Below are 24615 nucleotides of genomic sequence, written 5' to 3'. Positions count from 1 at the left end.
TGGAACCCCACAGGCGGCCTCTCTGGCCAACAGCCCAGCCATTCCCGGCTCTTCTGTGCCGACTGCACATGTCCTCAGAGAGCACCCGGTCCTTGGAGAGTGAGCTCCGCCGATTTCTTCACACCCAGGCCGGTAGGTTCTGGCGCTGTCCACCGGTCACTAACCCTCTCTGTGTCGTGGCCACCTTGAATGCGTGCCGGAGCTCTCCTGAGATGAGTCCTCACCTCTGGCTTCAGCTCCACAGAGGAAACACGGCTACGACTCCCTGCTCTGGAGCACACAGTGGTCTTGTGCCCCGCCACACTTTGTTCCACATAAAAGTCTTTGCGCATCCGGTGTCCTCTCTAAAAACAAAGTGGCTGCCATTGCACAACCAGATAATTATCCTCCCTTCCCCTGACGGATGTTGTTTGGAAAGCCTTCTGCCTTGGAGGGAGTTCATCTCATGTTAAACTCCTTCCTCAGTGAATTCAAGACCACCCACTCTCGGGCACACATATCTATGCCTCTTTGTTTCATATATTAAACAAGAGGGTTCTCCACCGCCAACCTGAGATGAAGTACACAAGCCCACGTGGAATGAAAGTGTGATGCTTGCCAATGCACCCTTCATCCAGCTGCCTCCGCCTGTCTGCCCGCCCTGCGATGGCTGGCCTGAGAGGTTTGGGCTTGCCCATCCTGAGGGCGAGTGGGGAGCTTGTCTTCAGTGGACCCACGAGGAGAGGGTCTATTCTTCACCTAAGTGACTGGTGACAGTGATCTGTAAATTGGTTCTGTTGCCCCACTTGGGGATTTCCTAAAGCCTGGAGTTCCTGCCCCTTGTCCTCCATTCATTTGGTTTAATCTGTCATCATGGTAGATACTCATCTCCCTGTATCACCAGCCAGACTACCCTTAGACAGCTCAAGATTCTTGTCTCCCAGTTCCTCCAACACAAGGTTCTTGTAGAGTCTGCCTTCAGGATCTGGGCTTCCGTGGTGTCTCAGATAGTAAGGAATCTGTCTGCAAAGTGGGAGACCCGGGTTCGATCCCTGGGCTGGGAAGATCCCCTGGAAGGAAATGGCAACCCACTCCAGTATTCTTGCCTGGAGAGTCCCATGGACAGAGGAGCCTGGAGGGCTAAAGTCCATTGGGTCACAAGGATCACCTTCTAGAAATGTGCTTCCTTCACCCAGGGCCCTGATTACCCAGACTCCTCCTTACAGGGCCACTTTGCTAATCAAAGTTTCCTCTCTTTTTTATCTTCCAAACTACCTGTATTTCCCAGGAGACAGAAGCCCCGGGACGCACGACATGGTGGAGTCCAAGGACCCCTCGGTTCTCTGGGGGAGAACACGCTCTGGAGCTGAAGCCTCTGGATCCTCATGCTTCCCGGCTCACGCCTCGAGGTGGGTGGGCATGGCCCCGAGTGCCTGAGCTGCCCAAGATGCCTGACTTAAGCCCACAAGACCACTAGCATCATCCCCTTAGAATGGAGGGGGCTGGAGAAGGGAGAGGACCAGCGGAGGAGCTGGCCTCCTGTTGAGACGTGGCCGTGCACCCTTGGGGGGCATCCACGTGCTTCTGAAGGTGTGGTCCCTGTGACACTGACCTCTGCCTCCACTGAGAGGCTCTCTCCCAGTTACGTCTCTGACTTCCAGGCCGCTGTACCGTCTGGACCCACAGCCTGAAGCTACCTTCCTGGAGGACCCACTGTTTTCTGAAGAACTCACTCAATATTCCATCAAACACAGCCATTAAATTCAACCTGTTGTGGTTTAAAGCTGTGCCGCGTGACTTTGCGTGGCTGGATCTGTTATGGCATTAGGGAAGATTTGTTGTTCAGTTGCTAAGTCATCTGACTCTTTGTGACCCCAAGAACTGCAGCACGCCAGGCTCTTCTGTCTTCCACGGTCTCACGAAGTTTGCTCAAACTCATGTCCATTGAGTCGGTGAGGCCATCCAACCATCTCATCCTCTGTCATCCCCTTCTCCTCCTGCCTTCAGTCATTCCCAGCATCAGGGTCTTTTCCAATGAGTTGGCTATTCATATCAGGGGGCCAAAGGATTCGAGCTTCAGCTTCAGCCTCAATCCTTGCAATGAATATTCAAAATTGATTTCCTTTAGGATTGACTGGTTTGATCTCCTTGCAGTCCAAGGGTAAGTTACTGCAAGATAAGGATAAATTACTGCCAATCTGGATAACATGTGAGTCTTCCTAAATACGGAAACCCTGACTTGCAGCTGTAGAGCGGGTGATGGGACGTGATGCTAATGACACCTGTCAGGCACCATATCTCTGGACTCAGGACATTCTGGCCCAGGGGCAGATGAGATGTTTTTTCAATCTCTCTTGCAGGCTTAATTTTAAATACGGAAACTTTATACTTTCCCTCTATGTTACCAGCACACGGATATGCCTAAGAGGATATTTTGAGGCAGCCCCGAAACGTGTGGGGAGTCGGGCTTCTTCTCTGAGTCAGAGACTCCTCGTCTTACTTTGTTGACAAGCCAGATGTCTTCTGCTTGTCTGTATTCTTCTTTCTTCATCATGGAGTGAAAAACCTTTTTAATTTGGTAAGACACTTTTCTAGGAATTCCAAGTATTTTGAGTTAATTTATTCTACACAAGACAATCAAAATCTGCCTCAATTTTAAAATAATTAACTAAAATAACTCTTATTGCTACTGAAGTGAAAGTGAAAGCTGCTCAGTCATGTCCAACACTTTATGACCCCATGGACTATCCAGTCCATGGGATTCTCCAGGCCAGAATACTGGAGTGGGTAGCCTTTCCCTTCTCCAGGGGATCTTCGCAACCCAGGAACTGAACCAGGGTCTCCTGCCTTGCAGGTGGATTCTTTACCAACTGAGCTATGAGGGAAGCCCCCTTATTGCTAATAACAGAAAGCAAACCAGGTTGGATAAAGCTAAAATGTGAAATTTATTGCAAAGATCCAGGGTGGCCAGGGAACTTCGTGGGACATACCTACAGACTAACAATAGGAAGTGGATGACTTGTCCACACGCAGCTGAGCATCTTCCCCACGCTCCCCCCACCCCCACACCCACCGTGGTCCTGTCGCCTGCACACCCTCGCTCATGGAAGGGGCCTCTGCCCCGGCTCACACACCCTTCCCCTTGAGTTAGGGGCCCAGGGGCCCTTGAGTCTTTGTTCCAAGCCCACAGTTCTGGGAGGGGAAGGAAAGAGCTTGCATCGTGTGTCCACATGTGATCCTGTAGCAGGCACTGACTTGCGGCCCTTTCCCCGTCATGCTGGCCACGCCCTGCACATGTCAGGTGGAGAGGAGAAAAGGATACAGGCTCCTTTGCAGTTAAGGCAGACGTACAGCCAGTTGACTCATCAGCGGGAGCTGACAAGGAGGTAGGGCTCTTCCTCTTTACTCCCTCCTTCTTCCTGCCTGGAACTTGGGCGTGAGGCCTAAAGGCATTGCCCAGCCATGCTGTGACAATGAGGCAACGATGAGAACAGAAGCCGGTGGGGAATTCCCAGGGAGGGGCCAGGTCAGCCCTAACACACGCAGCTGGAGCAGGAGGAGAGAGGGGGCCTCGGGCAGTGGAGGGCCAGCTCCCGGGGAGGGTACCTGATTTCTGGTGGCTGCCAGTTTCCATACTAGAAATGCTCCAGGCCAGTGTCAAGCTGCCAGTGGTTCACAAAATGTGTGCAAAGGTGACAGCTGTGTCTTGCCAGCTGACATGAGCCCGTTTTAACACATTACTTATGCCTCATGTGTCTCAACACTCTTGATAGCGAGGAAAAACAGAAAAGGGTTGTCCTTCTGCGTGGCCAACGCATCCTCATATCCAGTGGAACCAGAGCTGGTGGCCCCATGAGAGCTGGCCGAGGCCCACAGCCCGTCTGCTCTCTGCCACCCGGGGTCCGTCCACACACGGGAGTGTCCCAGCCCGCACGTCAACAGTTGACATGCCCCTCCAACGTCACCCCTCCATCCTCTGGGTCAGCGTGGCCAGCCCTTGGGTAGACGAGGTCTGGGGGACGTTACACCGGCCAAAGAAGGGACAAGACCAAGGGCCCATTGACTCGGGGGGCAGCTTCTCACAGCAGGAACCAGACAGGAACGGGGCCCCCAGTGCCAAGGCCCACTCTGGCCCGGTGTCAGGGAGTCCAGGAGCCTGGGGTCAGGAAGGCCTTCTTCAGTCTCCGTGCCCTGGGAGACACGTGGTCATTTCAGCCACTTTTAGACAAGCCACCAGTTACTTTGTGTCAGTATGTCCCCGCTGACCCACCAACGAAGAGAGAGGAAGCAGAACAGACACAACCATGGCAAGTGGAGGAAGACCATGATCACTGAGGGCCGAGTTCACAGATTCAGGAGCGCTCCAGTCCCAGCACGTGAATAATGACCACCACCTCTTCCGCTGTTTCAGACAACTTTTTCAGATGATACGGATATGGAGAAAACTGCTATAATTGTCCTGGGAAGAAAAATAAAATATTGTACATTATCCTTCTCAAAGGGGATAATAAAAATGACCTTGTCTCCAACTTTTTATCTGTAACATGGACGCCTGAAGGAAATACAGAAAATCTTCCAATCTGGAGGCTAAAACTACAGTCTCAAAAAGTCTGTTCACCCACCAAAAAGCTGTTCATGTTTCTGGTGAACACACACCTTCTCAGATAATCCCAGGGTCACACCATACACCGAATGTGTGTGTGACCCTAACACGTGGAGACGTCCCTGGGGTCGGGGGATAGAAAGACCAGGAGAGTGACTTTAAAAAGAGAGGAGGCAAAAATAAATAAATAAATAAATAATAATTTAAAAAATTAAAAATAGAGGAGGCTCAAGGAGAAAGACTATCAGCTGGTGACACGTCTGGTGCAGTGGCCTGTGTGTGTTAGTCGCTCAGTCGTGCTCAACTCTTTGTGACCCTATGGGCTGCATCCCTCCAGGCTCCTCGGTCCATGGTATTCTCCAGGCAAGAATACTGAAGTGGGTAGCCATTCCCTTCTCCAGGGGATCTTCCCGACCCAGGGATCAAAGCTGAGTCTCCCGAATTGCAGGCAGATTCTTTACCAACTGAGCCAATTAAGGTCTAGTAATTCTTGCATCAAATATAGAAGTACCACAAGTCAATCTTGAAAAAGAACGCTGTTCATATAAACCAGTAAACCTGAAATAATTCTGTCACACTGGCAGGTTCTGAAGTTCCTTATCAAGAACTGTCGGAAAATAGAAACACGTGGTCTGTGACCGCCCCCTGGGAGTACAGAGCACACGCCCGCCCTCCATGACACTGATGGTTAGGGATGGAGCGACCACCCCCTTTACAATCGGAGAATAGTCATACGAGCTTTACAAACAAAAGGGCCACTGTGGTTGGGGACTGACTGTCGTGAGAGAACACCCACCAGGTTGCTGGTGGTTTTGAGGCTAATTGTGTGCGTGGACAGAGCGCGCGTTGTCTTGTCTGTCGCTCACTAACGTGTCCTGGGGCTGGGAGCGCGCCTGCACGGAGGAGCGCGCGCTGAGCATCACGGGGGAGTCAGCCTCGCCGCCAGCCCGAGGGAATCGCTTGGACCGGGGTACCGTCTCCACGTTGTAGAAAGCGCTGACCCCCGGCCGCTGGAGAGGCCAGGCGTGCACAGAGCTCAGGTCTGTGGTGCCCTGTTGCCTTGGAGGTCAAGATGCCGCCTCTCTATGGCTGAGGTCAGTGGTGCAAATCTCTGGGGTCAAACTCTGTCAATGGAGTTATCACCGTGATGTGGACTGAGACAGTTCTCTGCAGACCCCAAGTACCCGCAATGAGGTGAGAAGCCTTCTGGGTCATCCTGAGCCTGACCCCCAGTGAGGACAGTGCTCCCACTCAGCCCCGTGTGCAGAGATCCGAAAAACATGAGGTACACTCCCCTGAGCTGGCCAGGGAGGATCCGGCCATGGCTCATCCGCGGCCTTGTAATCTGCAGAAGCACCTGCTTCCATCCAGAGTGAGTTGTCTGAAAACAGATCCAGGTGTGGTTTAAGGCAATTCCGCATCCTCCTGAAGCAAATGATAGTCTTCATATTTCTTATGCCACTTGATTTTCCTCTTTTATTGAGGTATAATTGATTTGTAATGTCATGAATCAGTTAGATAGATACACACACACGCACATACATTCTTTTTCAGATTCTTTGCCATTATGGTTTATTGCAGGATATTGACTCTGGTTCCCTGTGTGACACAGTAGGGCTATTGGTTATCTGTTTTGTATATAGCAGTGTGTGTGTGTTAAACTCAAGTTCCTCATGCATCCCACCACACCCCGCTTCCCCTCTGGTAACCATGCATTTGTTTATGTCTGTGAGTCCCTTTCTGTTTTCTAAATAAGTTCATTTGTATCCTTTTTTAAGATTCTACACATAGCTATATCATATGATATTCTCTTTCTCTGTCTGACTTACTCAGTATGACACTCTCTAGGTCCGTCCATGTTACTAAAATGGCATTATTTCCGTCTTTCTATGGTTGAGTAATATTCCGCTGTGTATACTTGTACCTCTTTTTTAGTCAGTCCTCTGTCAATGGGCACATAGGTTGCTTCCATGTCCTGCTGCTGCTGAGTCGCTTCAGTCATGTCCGACTCTTAGCAACCGCATGGACTGCAGCCTATGAGGCTCCTCGTCCATGGGGTTTCCCAGGCAGGAGTGCTGGAGTCGGGTGCCATTGCTTCCACATCCCAGCTATCCCAGACAGTCCTGCAATGAACATAGGGTGAAGTGAAGTCAAAGTTGCTCAGTCGTGTCCGACTCTTTGCCACCCTGTGGACTGTACAGTCCATGGACCTCTCCAGGCCAGAATACTGGAGTGGGGAGCCTTTCCCTTCTTCAGGGGATCTTCCCAAGCCGGGGATCGAACATTAGGGCGCGTGTATACTTTTGAATGAACAGTTTTCTCTGAGTATATGCCCAGGAATGGAGTCCCTGGATCATATGGCAGCTCTGTGTTTACTTTTTAAGGAAGCTCCATTTGTTCTCCACAGTGGTGGAGGGAACCACTTTCCATTCCACCCAACAGTGTAGGAGGGCTCCCTTCTCCCCACACCCTCTCCAGCATTTGTCATTTGAAACCGTTTGATTTTCTGTGAGTGTGAATCCCTAATTAGCAGAGAAACTTATTCAACAAGCATTTTAAGCTTTTTATAATACTGATTCTTTCATTCTTTAAGCATATGCAAGTTTTTAATTCTCTCAATTTTAGCTAACCAAATTTTGATGATTTTCAGTAACCTCCGAGAATTATTTAGGTACCATTCACACCTGCTGTTGACTTTAAGAAACGTATAAAGAAAAAAGATTTCCAGATTGAGGTGAGCTTTCGAACAAAATCCAACTGAGGCGATGGCAAGGGATGGGTGGGAAGTGGGGGCCATTGATCCAGCTCCCGGAGTCTTCCCGCCAGTGACTATGCTGGGGGTGTGGGTGGGGGTGGGGAGTGGGGTTGTCCACAGGGTCAGGACCACAAACTAGAAAATTCAGAAGCAAAGGGTTTACCCAGGGTAACATGCTGCTTAGGGCCTAGACTGAAATTTCAGCTCTGGCCAGTCTGGATTTCATGAAGGTAACATTTCAAAAGTGGTACTTCTTAGCTCAAAATTTAAAATGTTATTTCTGTGAAGCCGGCATTTTATTTTATTAGAAAAGCAATTCCATGGATGGAGATGTTTATAAATACATACTTTTGATGTTGAAATGTTTTATAATGTTTGGTCCATTTGCAAACAAGTGTAAAATTACATGCACTTTTCAGTCTTCCTTAAAAAAGGAAACTTTATGGTTTAAAATCATCTTAAGTGACCCGTCTTGCCATCCATTCTGGGTCATCAACTACGACAATGACAGCAGTGTGTTTCTGCATTTCTGTTCTTTGTGAAGTATCTCAGATGTTTCAGTGAGTCCTCGAGTATTTTCAGGGCTCTTCCCAAAGACCACGATCTCAGAAGCCAGCGACCGTGACATCTGGGTCCTGACAGGCTCCATGTTGCTGCTCACCGTGACCACCTTGGCATCAGGCTCTTTGGTCACGCCACCTCTGATCCTGGCACTAAGCCTGGGGTCTCCGGGACCATCTCTGCTTTTCTGAATAAAGAACATGCCTCGGAGGCTGCTGCTTGTCAGGGACTCACCAGGATGTCTCTTAAGCGCCCTAGGGTCTGCACACCTGAGCCTGCCCCCTCCGCAGTTTGTGGGTTAAGCCCAGGGTTGGCCTGAACAAGGAGACACTCTGAGATTTGAGTCTTCTCACCCCCATCCCTGGGGGAACCAGGGATTTATCAGATTTGATCTAGTTTGATAATGGTCTCTGTGCTCATCTAAGTTATCAGCCATGAGAAGATGTCCTCTCAGGATGAATGGCCAGAAGGTACTGTTAGCTCAGAGACACTTGCCCGGGGCTGGAGTAGCACCCCATGTGAGCTGAGCTAGGGGGCTGTGTGCTGCTACAGAGCCCTGAAAAGGCAAGGCCACCCCGCCCCCTGGGCACAAGACACAGCCGCTGGCGGCTGTTGGGTGCTGGGCGGCCGCACACGCATGGACAATCCAGCGTGAACACGAAAAGGCTCAAAAGTGTTTGCTTATGCCTTGACATTTGTATTTATTTATTCCACATTTTTTCCATAAGAGGATTTAAGGCAGCTAATAACATACCCATTTTTTAAAAAAACATGTTAAAATGTGAATACTGAATTTTTCCTTTAGGAAAATAGCTCAATAATGTGACTCACTTTATATTTTTATGAATATAACTTCAGAGAACATCTAGAATATCATTTGTAACATGTGTTTCTTAGATAAAGGCTGAAAGGTGGAAGATCATAGGATTAAGGCAGTTACGGGATTTGAAAACAATTGTTTTCCTTTTAAAATGCTGGAATTTTCATCTCTTCAGAGACTAAAAGAAAAGAAGGGTGTTGAAGGCAGCTGGTCATAGACAAGAGGGCTTCTGTGGGAGACAGCCGGCAGGGGCAGCTTTTCCTGGAGTGTCTACATTTCTGAGTCTTTCACCAAGTTTCACCTGTTTAGACATGACCAACTCTTCATCCTCTGCACTTAAGTCAGAGATGGACTCTTTATTCAAGGGAACAAATTGTTCACTTGTAATTGGCTCCATTCTCTCCACTGCCATCATCTTCCTCCCACTACATAAACAATTGGTTTAAAAAATAATTGATTTGAAGCAAATATCACCACAAAGTTCCCAACTTATACTGAGCTGAGACATATGAAAACTATCAGTGCAATATATTGATGAATTTTTTAACATTGTTTTTCCATATGCATTCTTACAATCAAGAAACACAAATTATGTTTATTTATGAGCATGATACAGTCAAGCTCATTTTGAAAAAGTTTTAAAAGACATTTATCATCTTAGCAAAATCACAAAAGCATTTTCTATAGTATGAGAAATGTCCATTTATCAACTAAGATGTATCAACAACATAAATTAATGGCTTTCCTCTGCTGACACCTTTGTCCCCCGATGAAATGAATTTTTAGAATTGAAAACTGCAGAGCACCTGCTGAACTTGTCCTGCATATAACTGTGATTGTGCTCGAAAGACTATCTGCTCGGTCATTCACTTCCTCTGAAGCTTCCCTGAGAGAGCAGCACACGTGTCTCCTACGTCTGTCCTCATTGACTTTCTGCATCTGAAGAGCTCCGTGGGCTTCCCTGGTGGCTCAGTTGTTAAAGAATCCACCTGCAATGCAGGAGACCTGGGTTCGACCCCTGGGTGAGGAAGATCCTCTGGAGAATGTAATGGCAACCCACTCCAGTATCCACATCACCAACTGAGTGGACATGAACTTGGGCAAAACCCCTGGGAGACAGGGAAGGACAGGGAAGCCTGGCATGCTGCAGTCCGTGGGGTCGCAAAGAGTCAGAGACAACTTCAACAGACTGTTGAAGCCACTTTGCTCCAAAGACCAAAGCCACCCTCCCCCACCCCAGGGCAGCCCTCTGTCCGTGGTGCTGACCCAGAGGAGGGACGCCTGCCCCCTCCAGTGCTGAGGAGGAAGGAACCTGGGGAAAGATCCCTCTCCCGACGTGTCCCCTGCGTCAGGCTGTCTGATTCTCACCCTGCATCATCCAGCTCCCCACACCTGGAGAGTCATTCTTGACTCATCGTGGGCAAGTCCTCATCTCAGAGTGTGTTGGGAGAAATCAACGGAAAAACCAAGCAACGTGGCAGAGGGTAGAAACTCAGAATATTTCTCCCTGTGGTTAAAAATTGCAACCTGGTTTTCCACTGCCAGTCTTAAGATAATAAGTGTTAAAGTAAATTGAGAGTAAGCTAGAACATCTTATCCGATGCTCTTGTCATCTTCCTTAGTGTTTTCAAGCTTCTGTAACAATTTGGTGCGCAGCAGTCAAAGTTGCATCAATAGAATCCCCTGAGGTTGGATGGGAGAAGCACAGGGTCTGGGCTGCAGAGTCTGGGATCCTCTGGGGAAGTGCAGTTGGGGTGAGAGCTGAAGAGGTGCAGTTACTCAGCTCCTAATGTATACACTGTTATGTGTGTTGGAGGCTCAGAGGCTCCTGGAGGTTACAAAGCAGAATAAAACAGGCTTCACCAACCCCAGCATCCCCTTCCTACCACCTGCTGAGGCAAAACTGAAGATGCCACAGTGCTGCTGTAAGGCTGACTCACAGTTTAAGAGGAAAAAGAAAGAAATCCTCCAAAGTGGAAACACTCAATCTTCTTAAAAACCTCCTGCTTATAGGAGGTCCGTGATCCGAAGTCTTCATTTACTCTCTGCTGCCTACAAGCCATGCAAGTCCTAGCAGAGGCCCCTGGCCCACCCCATGGAATAAAGTCAGCTCAAGGACCCACAGGCCTGGAGTGAGGCCGCCTGGAGTCCAGTCCCGAAAGCAATGGAGGCTGGGGCACCACAGGGATGATGATGAAGACATGCAAGGCTAACCCCAGTACCGCCTCAACAGTTCCAGCAGAAGCGGTTGACGCCTCTGTCTGTTCTTCAACAGACAAAACAAGAGGGTTTTTTTTTTTTTTTTAACTGATTGTTGTCAAAATCCTAGGGCCACAGTTCCCACCTGAGATGCCCTCCAGGAATATGCGGTAGGTGAGGGGTCAAGCCAACCTCTTTCTTTCTCGAGTGCGATCAGACATGGATGGAGCAGAGGGAGTTTTAGGTGGCTCCTGGAGGGAAGGACACCCTTGTTCCCACCTAAACTTTCTCTGGTCTCAGGGGAGCAGCTGGGTGTCACAGAAGACTCACAGTGGGGCAGTGAACAGCACATTCCCCTCACGGCCCCCTCATCAGCCAATGGAGAATCTATATTTGTGTGGAGAGAGGGCTTGAAAATCCTGGCTTCTTGTAGAGTGATTAGTAAGCTAGAGTGTCTTATCTGATGCTCTTATCATCTTCCTGGGCTTCCCTGGTGGCTCAGCTGGTAAAGAATCTGCGTGCAATGCGGGAGACCTCCTGGGGAAGGAAATGACTATCTACTCCAGCGTTCCTGCCGGGAGAATCTCATGGAAAGAGGAGGCTGGCAAGCTACAGTCCATGAAGTCACAAAAGAATCAGACATGACTTAGTGACTAAAACAACAACAATTTGCACGTAACACTGTGTAAGTTTAAGGTGTGCACACATGTGCATAGTGCAAAACAGTTGCCAAAAGAAGTTTAGTTAATGCCTTTGACCTCACGTACGGGTGTGTGTGTGTGTGTGTGTGTGTGTGTATGTGTGTGATGAGAACGCTAAAAATATGCTCTCTTAGTAACTTTCAGATAAACAATATAGCATTGTTAACTATAGCCTCCATTCTGCACCTGACATCACTAGAACTTATTCCTCTGAAAACTGGATTTTTATCTCTCTGACACTGTTACTCACTTCCCCCATTCCCCAGCCCCTGGAAACCACCGTCTACTGCTCCTTCCAGTCCAGTTGTTTTAGATGTCCCGTGTTAGTGAGGTCACAGGATGCCTGTCTTTCTCTATCTGACTTATTTCACTTATTACAATGACCTCAAGGTCCATCCATGATGTCAAAAATGGCAGGGTTTCCTCGCTTTTTATGGCCAAGTCATATACATATACATGTGCATACGTGTATCTCCTGTCTCCTTTATCCAGTCATCTGTTGGTGGACACGTGGGTTGTCTCCATGTCTGGGCTACTGTGAATGACTCTGCAATGAACATAGGAGTGCAGGAAATGGTAAGTCCATTTCCTAGGGTTGTATACCCAGAAATCTGAATTTCCCCCAAGCCCAAATTTTTAAAACTTTGCTTATGATGTTCATTCATTTAATCTACATGTAGATTTGTCTTCACTAGTAGCAGAGGTTTTATTCTTCATTGCACTCTTTACTCCTTTGAACATGTCTGAATTTCTTTTTTGAGGGGGGGCTATGCTGTGCACAAACTGGTTCCAATATGAAAAGGAGTACGTCAAGGCTGTATGTTGTCACCCTGCTTATTTCACTTCTATGCAGAGTACATCATGAGAAACACTGGGCTGGAAGAAGCACAAGCTGGAATCAAGATTGCCAGGAGAAATATCAATAACCTCAGATATGCAGATGACACCACCCTTATGGCAGAAAGTGAAGGGGAACTAAAAAGCCTCTTGATGAAAGTGAAAGAGGAGAGTGAGAAAGCTGGCTTAAAGCTCAACATTCAGAAAACTAAGATCATGGCATCTAGTCCCATCATTTCATGGCAGATAGATGGGGAAACAATGGAAACAGTGACAGATTTTATTTTGGGGGGCTCCAAAATCACTGCAGATGGTGACTGCAGCCATGAAATTAAAAGATGCTTACTCCTTGGAAGGAAAGCTATGACCAACCTAGACAGCTTATTAAAAAGCAGAGACATTACTTCGCTAACAAAGTTCCATCTGGTCCAGGCTATGGTTTTTCCAGTAGTCATGTATGGATGTGAGAGTTGGACTATAAAGAAAGCTGAGCTCTGAAGAATTGATGCTTTTGAACTGTGGTGTTGGAGAAGACTCTTGAGAGTCCCTTGGACTGCAAGGAGATCCTACCAGTCCATTCTAAAAGAGATCAGTCCTGGGTGTTCATTGGAAGAACTGATGCTGAAGCAAAAACTCCAATCCTTTGGCCACCTGATTCGAAGAACTGACTCACTTGAAAAGACCCTGATGCTGGGAAAGATTGGGGGCAGGAGGAGAAGGGGATGATGGAGAATGAGATGGTTGGATGGCATCACCGACTCAATGGACATGGGTTTGAGTAAACTCCGGGAGTTGGTGATGGACAGGGAGGCCTGGCGTTCTGCAGTCCATGGGGTCACAAAGAGTCAGACACGACTGAGCCACTGAACTGAACAGAACTGATGCTGTGCAGCAGGCAGATTTTAGTTCCCTGCCCAGAGATCAAACCTGTGCCCCCTGCAGTGGAAGCACGGAGTCTCAGCCACTGGACTGCCAGGGAAGCCCTGAAAATCTCTAAACTTCTGTTTGCTGCCCCTACCCCTTTCCTTGGGCAGAACATCACTGGCAATCACAGGAAAGACACCCACAGGACACGCACCGTTTGCAGAGCACTTTACTCTCTGTAGGACTCGACACCCTGATCCGCCGGCGTCCCTATTAGAGTGTGGGGTTCTACCCAACGATGAACCAAGGATGCCCGTCTTCCTCTCCACCAGTGGGAGGAAATTCTGTGGATAGCACTGGCTCCAGAGAGAAAGCAGCTGCATTGCCATTGAACATTACTAATCCATCAAGTTGAAGAGAACTGAGCTTATTAATGTCCCGAAATGTATTAATCTTAGCATTTAGATTACCTTTTGCAAGCTTAGAAAAGGAGTTCTGCTTGTAATTATCTTTTCATAAAATGTAATCATAAATGACACCCTAGCTCTGAAATAAACCAGAGGAAACCAGAATATTTTATGTGAAATTTAACATTCTCCTGTGCTTTTCTTTTTTCTCAATGTACAAGCTCAAATAATATGTCAGAGATTAACGTGGCCATTCTTTCATTTAGGCTTCATACAGCAGATTTCACGTTATTTAAAAAGCTTTATATAAAAGTCATTCAAACGTGAATAATTGAAATTATTTTTAATGATTGTCCCATTAGAGACCCAACTTACACAGATCTCAGACTGACCTAGTTTTTTTTTTTTCCTTCCTTTCATCAGCTTATTTTGTTGGTGAATTTAAACAGATTCGTCTCTAATTGGATATGTACTTTTCAAACAATATTGGAAAACAACTCCCTTTAACATTTGTTCTTTGCATCTGTCATCCTCGAAACACAGCGACTTGCCTCTTCTGTGTGTACACGGATTTTCTCTTCATCCCTGTCAGTTACGTTGCTGGGAAGCTCTTGATGTCTCTAACCTTTCATTGTGAAGAACACACACCTAATTACAAGGAAAACGACTATGATGTAAAAGGGCAAAACATATATGCCTATCGCCTGGGAGGGGCTCCACAGGGGAGCCAGAGGGAGGGTCCATCCCCATGGCCGAGCCACACCATTCACGGGGTCCCAGACACAAGGCTGCATCTTGGTCACCCTGCTGGGATGAGCAGTATTCATTCGTTAAAAAGTAAGCCAACTATAAAGGATGCAAACTTGCCCTAAACATGTAAAAGCGTAAATATCCATCCAATCACCAATCTTAATATTGAGTCAAAGACGTTTCTCTGGACAAGAATTTCCTCACTGAAGAAAACCAGCATCTGTGATCTCTAGCTTGTTTTTGAAAAGTCTTCAATTCAGTTGCTCAGTCATGTCTGACTGTGACCCCATGGACTGCAGCCCGCCAGGCCTCCCTGTCCTTCACCAACTCCCAGAGCTTGCTTAAACTCCTGTCCATTGACTCGGTGTTGCCATCCAACCATCTCATCCTCTGTTGTCCCCTTCTCCTTCTGCCTTTAATCTTTCCCAGCATCAGGGTCTTTTCCAATGAGTCAACTCTTTGCATCAGGTGGCCAAAGGACTGGAGTTTCAGCTTCAGCATCAGACCTTCCAATGAACACCCAGGACTGATTTCCTTTAGGATGGACTGGTTGGATCTCCTTGCCCTCCACAAGCCATGCAGTATTCACCTTGAAAACAGATCACAGGCAAGTTTATTTTTCTTCCAGGTGGCACCTCTTCCTCTAGGCAGTCGTGTGAAAACTAAACTCAGGATCAATCCAAAGACAGCGCCTGACAATGAAACCTGGATGCTCCGTATGGAAGTGGCCCTGGCTCGGGTCCCAAGCTGCACGGATGTTCCTGGATTCCACACCGCCACCCCTCGGGGGGTCCGTGCTCTGCCGGTTTCCTTACTCGAGGAGCAGCCTGACGCTGAAAGCAGGCTGTGCACTGGTGAGGATTTGCAGCCGGCGGCCCAGGAGACGGCCGCCCCCATCTGCAGGGTTTGTCTGTGCCCATCAGCTACGTTTTTCCATCTCAGACAACGTGCAGCTGCTCCGTGAGGTCACCAGTTGTGACGATGAGAATCGATGGGGACCGTCAGCTGCAGCTGCCACTGAGAGAGACTCAGGGACTCACTAAGCCCAGGGCTATCACCTGAGAAAGCCGAGCCTGAAGGCAAGCCAGGCAGACCCCTGGTGGAGTCCAGCCCTCAGCCAGCCTGGTGGACGTGGGTGTACTGTCTGCAGGCTGAAGCCTTAAGAAATGCAGAAGCCCCAGAAGGTGACTGGGCCATTGGAAACCCACCACTTAGTCTTAAAGCACTTAAGACTTTGTTTATTTTTATTCCTGAAAATGACACCATTGCTTTCCATTCGGTTGTAGGGATCCCGGCACATGGCAGGAGTGGGCACCCAAAGAAGTACTCTGCCTTCTTCCCAGGTGTCTGTTTATTTCAGTGCCCAGAGGCCTGGGCCTTCCTGTCTCAGCCCATCTCCCCCCTCACAGTTTCCTCACCGTCTCTTCTCGGGCAGGAAGAGAGTTGAGCTCAGATCTGCAGTGACTCCACTCTATTTACCTTTTTTGGAGCCAGGCTTGTAATGCTCTCATTTCCCCTAGATCTCCCTTTTCTGGGGGTCGCACCTGCATGGCTGAGTACCCTGCAGGAGCATATGAACCAAACCCTGGGGATTCCACCCCCTTGACCTTCAGCAGACCTTGTCCACCAAGGAGTCCCAGGGGGACGGGCAGGTCCTGGCTGCAGGCACCACGCTGTGGGCTCAGGGGGGCTGGCGAGGCGGCCATGGTGGACGTGTGCCCGCCCTTATCCAGGGCGGCAGGGGCTGCAGTGGCTCCGTGTGATGGTGGGTTCCCAGCGTCTGGAGGAAGGTTCCTCTGCGTCCACCAGCTGCTCCAGCTCCCAGCGGGGAGAGAAAGGGATGCTGGGCCAGCCGTGCAGGAGCTGGTTTCCTTCTGAGGAGCAGTTGGCAGGTCACAGTCTGTTCATAAAGTCATTTAAAATCATGTGTGTCCTCTGTTCCCACGCAAGCATCTTCCGGTGGAGGGATTGAAATGTGCCTGGTTATCCCCCTCGGGGCCGGCGGCCTGCTGGGCCCTTGGTTTCTCCTCCTGTTACTGAGGCTGACACGCTCCTTCCTGACGGTGGAGAAGTACAGACCAGTGTAGACACTAGGACGCCAGAAAGCCAGCTCCTCCCACCCCGCTCCTGCCCATCCAGAGAATTCGCCTGTGTCCCACTTGAGCCAAGGCTGCAGGAGGTAACGGACACCCAACCTGGAATCCCGGGTGAATCCTCGGGGGCCACGGGCTGCCCCTCCTGTGCTCAGTGACCCCAGCTGCGGGCCTTTGAGAACACGCGCCATTGGGAGCCCCGGCCGTCCACGGCAGAACAGGTCAGATGCCACGGATCACGTGGGGTCCTCGGCTCGCCGGAGGCTCTGTGGCCTGAAGTGAGCTGCACCCTGAGCTCAGCAGGACGGCAGGCCCCTTCCTGGGAGGGCCAGGCTTTGGAGACTCCATGAGGAAGCCAGTATATATATGCACACACACACACACACACACATAACGGGATGTTACTCGGCCACAACAAAGGGTAAATGATGCCGTTTGCAGCAACATGGACGGACCCAGAGGTCATGCACTGAGTGAAGTAAGTCAGTCAGAGAATGACGCTCACCATATGATGTCACTTGTATGCGGAGCCGGAAATATGCCACAGATGGAGTTATTTACAAGACAGAAATAGACTCACAAACACTGGAAATAAACTTATGGTTACCAAATGGTGGGGAGGGAAAAATCAGGACTTTGAGATTAGCAGTTACAAACAACTATATATAAAGGAGATAATCAACAAGGACCTCCTGTACAGCACAGGAAACTATATTTGATATTTTATAATAAACAGTAATGGAAAAGAATCTGGAAAAGAGTACACATATATGGGCTAAGTCACCTCAGTCGTGTCCAACTCTTGGTGACCCTTGGATTGTAGCCATTAGGCTCCTGGGTCCTTGGGCTTCTCCAGGCAAGAATACTGGAGTGGCTTGCCATGCCCTCCTCCAGGGGGTCTTCCTGACCCAGGGATCGAACCCAGGCCTCTTATGTCCCCTGCACTGGCAGGTGGGTTCTTTACCACTAAAGCCCCCTGGGAAGTGCTATCTGTCTATCTCTATAGATATACATGAAACTGAATCACTTTAATGTACCCCTGAATCACTATAAACAACTATTAATGTACTTCAATTTTTAAAAAGTAAAATTAAAATTAAATAAATTGTTTTAATATAAAACCCAAGAAAATGTGGGGAAGGTGACATGACCAAGAAGAAAAGACCCAAGAAAACTGCATCGCCACCACTCGCTCGTCTGTGGGCTGCGGGCCGGGGCCGGGCTGCATCGCCACCACTCGCTCCTCTGTGGGCTGCGGGCCGGGGGCCGGGCTGCAGCAGACAGGCTCTGCCTCACGCCCAGGGCTGCACTGAAGGGCCACGCCAGACGGCAGACATTCCTACAAGTGACCCCGTCCGTGCTTTGAAGAGGGCGCCCCGGTAAACTTGTGAGCTCACGGTGACAGGCAGGGAAACGGGTAGCTTTCCTTCAGAGGTTCTGTGGCGGTTGAGATGCACTGTCCCTCGGGCACCACTCGGAATGTGGGTATTGCTCTCCCAAAGGCTTCGGAAGTCCCATTAACTTGATTCGAACAACGCGCTTTTTAAGTTCTGTGCGTGATGTTGCAACGCACTCATTCAATTGTATCTCGACGTGCAGGGAGTTTCAATAAGGGCTGTGAAGTTTAGGTATAGGTGACTCAACCCAGTGTTAGGTGGACTTGGCTTTAAAAATCACTACACACGGGGATGTTGGTTTTAAATCCCCATCCGGGGCTGTGGGACATTGACTGATTCTCCCATCACTTTTTGTAAATGGACAGGATGCGGCCGTACATAATAAACAATCAGTATCCCATGACAGAACCATCTAAAAACAGCCTCGCTCAAGTGATCCCAGCTTACATAAACCAAAGAGATGGTTTTCCCATCCAACTCAGATTTAAATTGACTGCTTTGTTTAGCACTAAATAAAACGCGGCTTTGTTAACTATCACCTCATCCTCTGGTCCGGGGAGACCCAGCCAATTGCTTCTTAAAACCACGAAGAGACAAAGTAAAAATCCATGGCTACATTAGCTGCAGGTTGCCGGTCAATAAGTGTTCATTAACTAGTGCACTGCTTCTATTCAGGGTACGGCGTCATTTGTCTTCTATTTTTATTAGCTTTGATCATACAATAAGGCTCTTTTTTTTTCCTGGAGCAGTAAATCTGCATCAATACAAGTAAATCTCTGCCTAACGTGAGGTGTTGCATCTTTATTAGAGCCAGGAGCAGTCCTGCATACAAACTTCCTCCCTTTCTGTCACTCCGTCTCTGTTACAGCGAGTATCTCAGCAGAAGCAGAAACCCTGAACATGGAGGAGGAACATAGGAGCCAGTGGACGGCAAAGCCAGTTAAGCCTGGGCTCCGTCAGAGCTGTCGCCCATGATGCTGGTGGGTCCCCAGAGCTGGGGGTCCCCAAGCACCCGCTCCGCTCCTCAACCAACCCCAGGGGTGGTCAGCGCTTGAGGGTCACTGCTGATCGCTGGCCCCGCCTTCCTCTGTGAGCCCCTGTCCCGTCAGTCAGCACAGTGAACTCGAGCACCTTCTGGCCCCAGATCCAGAGCAGTAGCTCCCCAGGTCTCTCAGGGTCTGTAGAACAAGACCACAGATACTCCTGTGGCCTGTGATTCAACAAACCAGGAGGATTAAACAAGGTCAGGACTCTGAGATCCCCATAAGTCTGTACCCATTCATGGTTTCATTGTTCCTACCATGCAGACCTCACTTGTGTTTTTAAGATGAGGTATTGTCTCTCAGGATTCCCTGGTGGCTCAGATGTAAGGAATCTGCCTGCAGCTCAGGAGACCCAGGTTTGATCCCAGATCAGGAAGATCCCCTGGAAAAGGGCTTGGCAACCTACTCCAGAATTCTTACCTGGAGAATCCCCTGGACGAGGAGCCTGGGGGGCTACAGTCCAAGGGTCACAAAGAGTCAGACAGGACTGAAGAGACTGAACACGCGTGCACACACACACACACACACACTGTCACTTCTTGCATTATTGAATTTAAAAGAAAGACTCTTATGTTTTATATTTTATGGGGAAAAAAAAAACTTCCCCTACCAAAACACTAGTAAATCACATGAAAGAAATAGACATTTAATTTTTGATCTTTTTGTCAAAATAACAAGCCATTGGCTGTCTCTCTGGGCGACGCAATCCTTACAATATTCTTCTGAAAACCAGGTCTCCCCCCAGAAATGCAGCCAGAGTGCAGCTGGCCCTCCGCGCCTGGGAACAGCCTGTCTCGTTCGCCCAAGAAACGCACACGCGGTCGTTTCCATCGTGCTGTTGCTGATTTAGAGCAAGTTCTTGATGCTTCTTTGGGGGAAAAGAACTTTCAATTTCTAGGGAACCTCTTAGAGCTCACGCAAACACAGGCTGAAGAGTGTTAAGTATTTCCATTTTGTTAAATCCAAAGCAGAGATGGTTAAGGGCCTCCCAGCTGCTCCTGGAGGAGCTCCTGCATGGTCTGGAATTCGGGGGAAATGCCTCCTGAAACCGAGCTCCCCAGAATCGAGCTTCCCTGCCAAGTCTGTGCTCAACTTCTCTATCCAGAACTTTCTTGTCCCACCCTGTTCCCCTAAGGACTGAAGAAAATTAAAGAAAAGGCAGACTGAAACCTCCATTTTCCAGAGCAGAATCCTAGGGCCTGTACAAGCCACTCTGTCTCCCCCATTGCGTTTGGTCTTCCCCATGTTCCAAAAAGCACAGTCAGGCAGTTAATGTTGAGGATGCCAGAGTCCCAGGACCCTAGTCTCTCCTGAAGGGATACGCGTTACAATCTGATTCATGTCTTTGAGTTGTTCTATGAAGCTAAGACCGCCCACCCAGAGAAGGATGGTGACCTCCGGCTGACCACAAGCACACGCATCGCAGGTGACGCTGACTCCCAAAGCATCCCCCTGTGGCCTCACCACCCCCCGGTCAGAAGGATGTCCAGGAGAATGGATGTCCAGAAGGATGGCCAGGCATCCTGCAACCCTCGCCCCTAACATGGCCTTCAGAAACCTTTCCCTGGACACCATCAGCGAGTTCTGGTCTTTTGAGTATGAGCTGCCTGGTGCCCTGCAACTAACACTGCACTTTCCTTCACCACAACCTGGTGTCAATTGATCGGCTTTGCTGCCTGTTCTCCTCGCAATAAACACTGTACTTTCCTTCACCGCAGCTTGGAGTCGACAGATCGGCTTTGCTGCGTGTCAGGGGAGTGGACCAGAGTTTGGTTCCACAACATCTTTTATGCACAAAGCGCTTGGTTGTGGATGAACTGAGCCCTGGGCCCAGATGCAGGGGAGTATGGTTACAATGCTCTCTCATCTGATCTTCTCTGAACTTCCACCTGTACTTTCCAGAAGTTTTTCTCATTTCACCTTTGAAAATTCTGCACTTTCCATCAGCTTCCTTCACCAGTGTCCACAGCTTTTCGGCATTTTTTAGAGGAAAATACAACCCTGATATGTTCTGCTCACCACACAGATGATGACAACTCCACTCACACGATTCACTTGGGTGACAGGGCAGGAGACAAGGAAATTGGCAGAAAGAAGAGCCCAAGGCTGACCGTGTCCACGCCCCATGGTGGTCGAGGGTGGTTAACCCCACAGAAGGGCCACTCTCTGGCAATGGTGCCTTTATTCTTGATTTTGCCCGATGATGTTAAGTAATAATTTGGAAAGGTCAGGAAAAAGAGAACGAGATCCATTTTTTTTTTTTTTACAATAACCTCCCTGACTTTGATGTTTTTATCAGCTCCTGATTGTGGAGCTAAATGATCCATGCACAGGTGGAGACATAGGAACCCTTTGGTTCCCCCAAGGAAAGCGAGCCTCAGGCTGCCCGGGAGGAAGCCCCTGTAGGTGCTGGCCTTGCCCTGAGGGTTCCCAGAGCCTGTTTCAACCACAGACCCTCTCAGCCCCCCGGGCAGTGTCTTAACACGCAGGAGGTGGACCGTGGCATCGGGGAGGTCGAGCGACTTGACTGCAGTGGCCCCTGCAGGCCCAGCTGTCCACCCGAGCCTGTGGTGCAGGAGCTGAATGTGTGGCTGACTGTCCAGCTCCCCCTCCCCAGCTGTGAAAGCCTGGACGTCTCCAAGTCAGTCCCCCGCGGTCGCCCTGGCCGCTCCCCATTTGAGTGGATTCCCCATCCTCAGTGCCAGCCCATCTGTTGCTTTTCCCCCTGACACAATGTCCACTCACCCCCACGGCCCCCCTGGCCCCCGTGCGGCCCCGCTGCCCCAGACATCCACTGGAGCCCTGGCTGTCGAGCCCACCAGGGCCCCTCCCCACTCTGCATCCCAGCAAGACCTGCAGATGGAGCTGCCGCAGAGCCCCTCGGTGTGGGCCTTTGGGCGCCGCGCTGTGTCCGGGCCACGGGGATGGCCAGGGTGCTGGCGCATGGTCCACGGAGACACACAACTGAAGCCGGTTTCCTATAGTGGCACCTTCGGTTACGGGGCCGTGCTTCCTGCGGCGTGCCCAGGGACCCCGCTTCCTGCGGCGTGCCCAGGGACCCGTCCTCATCCTCCCAGAGGGGTCAGCGGTTTCATGCATCGCTGCTCCTGATGTTACCAGGCTGGGAACTTTGAGACAAACAGGTTAAACTGGCCTCTTAATGGATGGCTTCCTTAATGCTTTCCAACTTCAACGCCTGTGAGGATCTCCACAGGATGTAGGACACAGCAGACCCCCATCCATCAGGGACACAGAGCCCTTTGTCCCAGGAAAGCCCAGGGGATGGAAAACCTTCATCTTTCCAAGGACTTCGTCCTACCCCAGCCCACCTCACTCACCGCAAACCCCCATCTGATCCGACCTCCAGGCACCACGACCCTGTTTACAGCTTGCGGCCGGCATCAGCCTGGGTGACGCTCTCTGCTCTGTAAACCTCGGCTTGAGCAGACGCGGAGGGTCAGTGCGGTCCAGGTGGGAAAGCGCAGTGTCAGCCCTGGGACGGGGGCCGGTGGAGGGCCTGGCCCAGCAGGGCTCCCACGTGCCCTGCCGCCCTGCAGTTTCCCGGGCGCTCCCAGCCCGCCCCAAGCCGCCCGCACTGGCCGGCACCCTTCCCGAGTGGGATGGCCGCCTGTAGTGACCTCCTGCCAGCTGGACTGCAATTTGGCCCGACGTCGCACCTCCCCCCCTTGTTTCAGTTTCCATTCATCCCCCGGCTGGACACCAGCCAGACCTTCTGAGAGACCAGACGGGAAGGGTGGGCCGCTCAGACTGCATGCTGGGGACAGAGAGCCAGCCTCCGAGCCTCCTCTTCTCAGCTGCGTGGCCCAGCGGATCCCTGCAGTCTTTGCAGAGACTGGACCTCACACACGTGCAGTGGCCCCGACAAGCGTGCCCTTCCCTGGCCCCGGGGCGCAGTGCTGCCAGCCTTGTGTCCCTGAGGGTCTCAGGGCCAGCAGCACACAGGGCCACCCCTTCCGAGGGACCCAGCTCCTGCACACCCGCATCTGGGCCTAAAGTGTTGCTCCCTGTGCTGATCTGACGGGTAGCTCAGCGCCCCTCAGGGTCGCGCCTGCTGTCCAGGGGCCTGACTTTAGACCCGGCCGTCCATTCGAAACTTACACCCGTGAGGCAGGGCATCCTGGGTGTCCTCCACGTCCTGTAACCTGCTGCCCCACCCAGCAGATTGTTTACCGTCCGGTGGGGGCTCTGCATCTGCGCCCCACAGGAGGGAGTGCTCACTGCTCCTTGTCTGTATGGCTGCATTACACGCCGTGAACCTACTCTCGGCAGTCAGTTAGAAAAGGATAAATCGACAGAGACCTCTGCTTTGAAATCTCACTTTACTTTGGATAAAGCTAAAACTTCCTAAAACCCAACAGCATGCCATGTGGAGTTCAAGTTAAGACAGAAAATCTCTGCGTCTTCCCATTTCCAAAAGCCTTGCTATCGTTGACCTTGAGGGCTGACAGTCTGGAGGCAGAGCCACGTCCCCGCCGGCTCACCCCGCGGGCAGGCGAGGCCATCTTCCCCACAGAGACGCGAGAGCACAGGGAGCCCGTCCCGGCCAGTGCTCGCCAGGGGGACAGCAGGCTGCCCAGGCGCCTCCCGGGAGAGTGAACTGGCTGGAGACGTGGCTCCGAGCACCCGCAGCGCCCAGGCCGCCTCCTCCCGGGCGCCGGCCGTTCCCAGGGCCAGTGAGTCTTGATTAATGGCTGGCTGCGAGAGGCCCCCCCGCCGCCTGTGCCCGCCTCCTGGGGCCTCCGGAGCCTCTGTGCCCCGTTGCCTCCTTCCCTGCCCGGGAGCTTCCCGGCTCAGGTCAGAGCAAAAGCAGGCTTGGCCGTGCCCGGCAGAGTGAGGGCTGACCGCTGGGAGAACCATCAACCGCGCCGTGAGACGATCAACTGAGCAGTAAATTAATTAATCATCATTTTATGCCTCATCAAGCACTTTGCTGAAGCTCTCAGCAGGGGCCTCTTGAGGAGCCAATGGGAAGCTGACTGTTTTGTTTAGCTGGGTGAGACTTCCATAAACAGGGGAGGTTTTGACAAGCTAATAAATATGTCGTTCGTCTCTGCCACGGGCAGCAGCCGGCCCCACCTGCAAAGTGGTGGAGTTCTGCCTGGCCTGGCGGGCAGTGAGTGATGGCAGAGCCGTGCCTGGGGAGGTGGCAATCGGAGGCTTGGGGAGGGGGAGCCCCCAGAAGTTCGTGTGAGCTCTGTGGGAGGAAGGCCAGCCCCACCCCAGCCCTGCCCTGCTCTCAGGGGTCCAGCTAAGGGAGAAGTCCGGACTCTTGCCCCTGTTGCCTTCGCTGACGTCACACAGGCTGCGGGGGCCTCTTCCCCAGAGGTTTCCTGATACACGCATCAGTTCACATCTACAGATGCCACAGTGAGGCCCTCCAGAAACCCATCTAGTGGTCTAGCACTCACTCACGGATCCAGGAGTTCTGTGACCCGCTGATACTTTTCATCAACTTTAACGTACACCACGGCAGCTTCTTAGTAAAAAGGTTCTAGCTGACCTCTGTTCATCTCTACTGAGAAAAGTCCAGGAATGCAGAACCGCTGTTTTCTAGGAGACTAGGGGTGCTTTTAGTTGACTTTATA

The sequence above is a fragment of the Bos javanicus genome, chromosome 20, assembly GCF_032452875.1.
Source record: "Bos javanicus breed banteng chromosome 20, ARS-OSU_banteng_1.0, whole genome shotgun sequence".
In the NCBI taxonomy this organism is placed as follows: Eukaryota; Metazoa; Chordata; class Mammalia; order Artiodactyla; family Bovidae; genus Bos; species Bos javanicus.
This window is presented reverse-complemented; position numbering follows the sequence as displayed.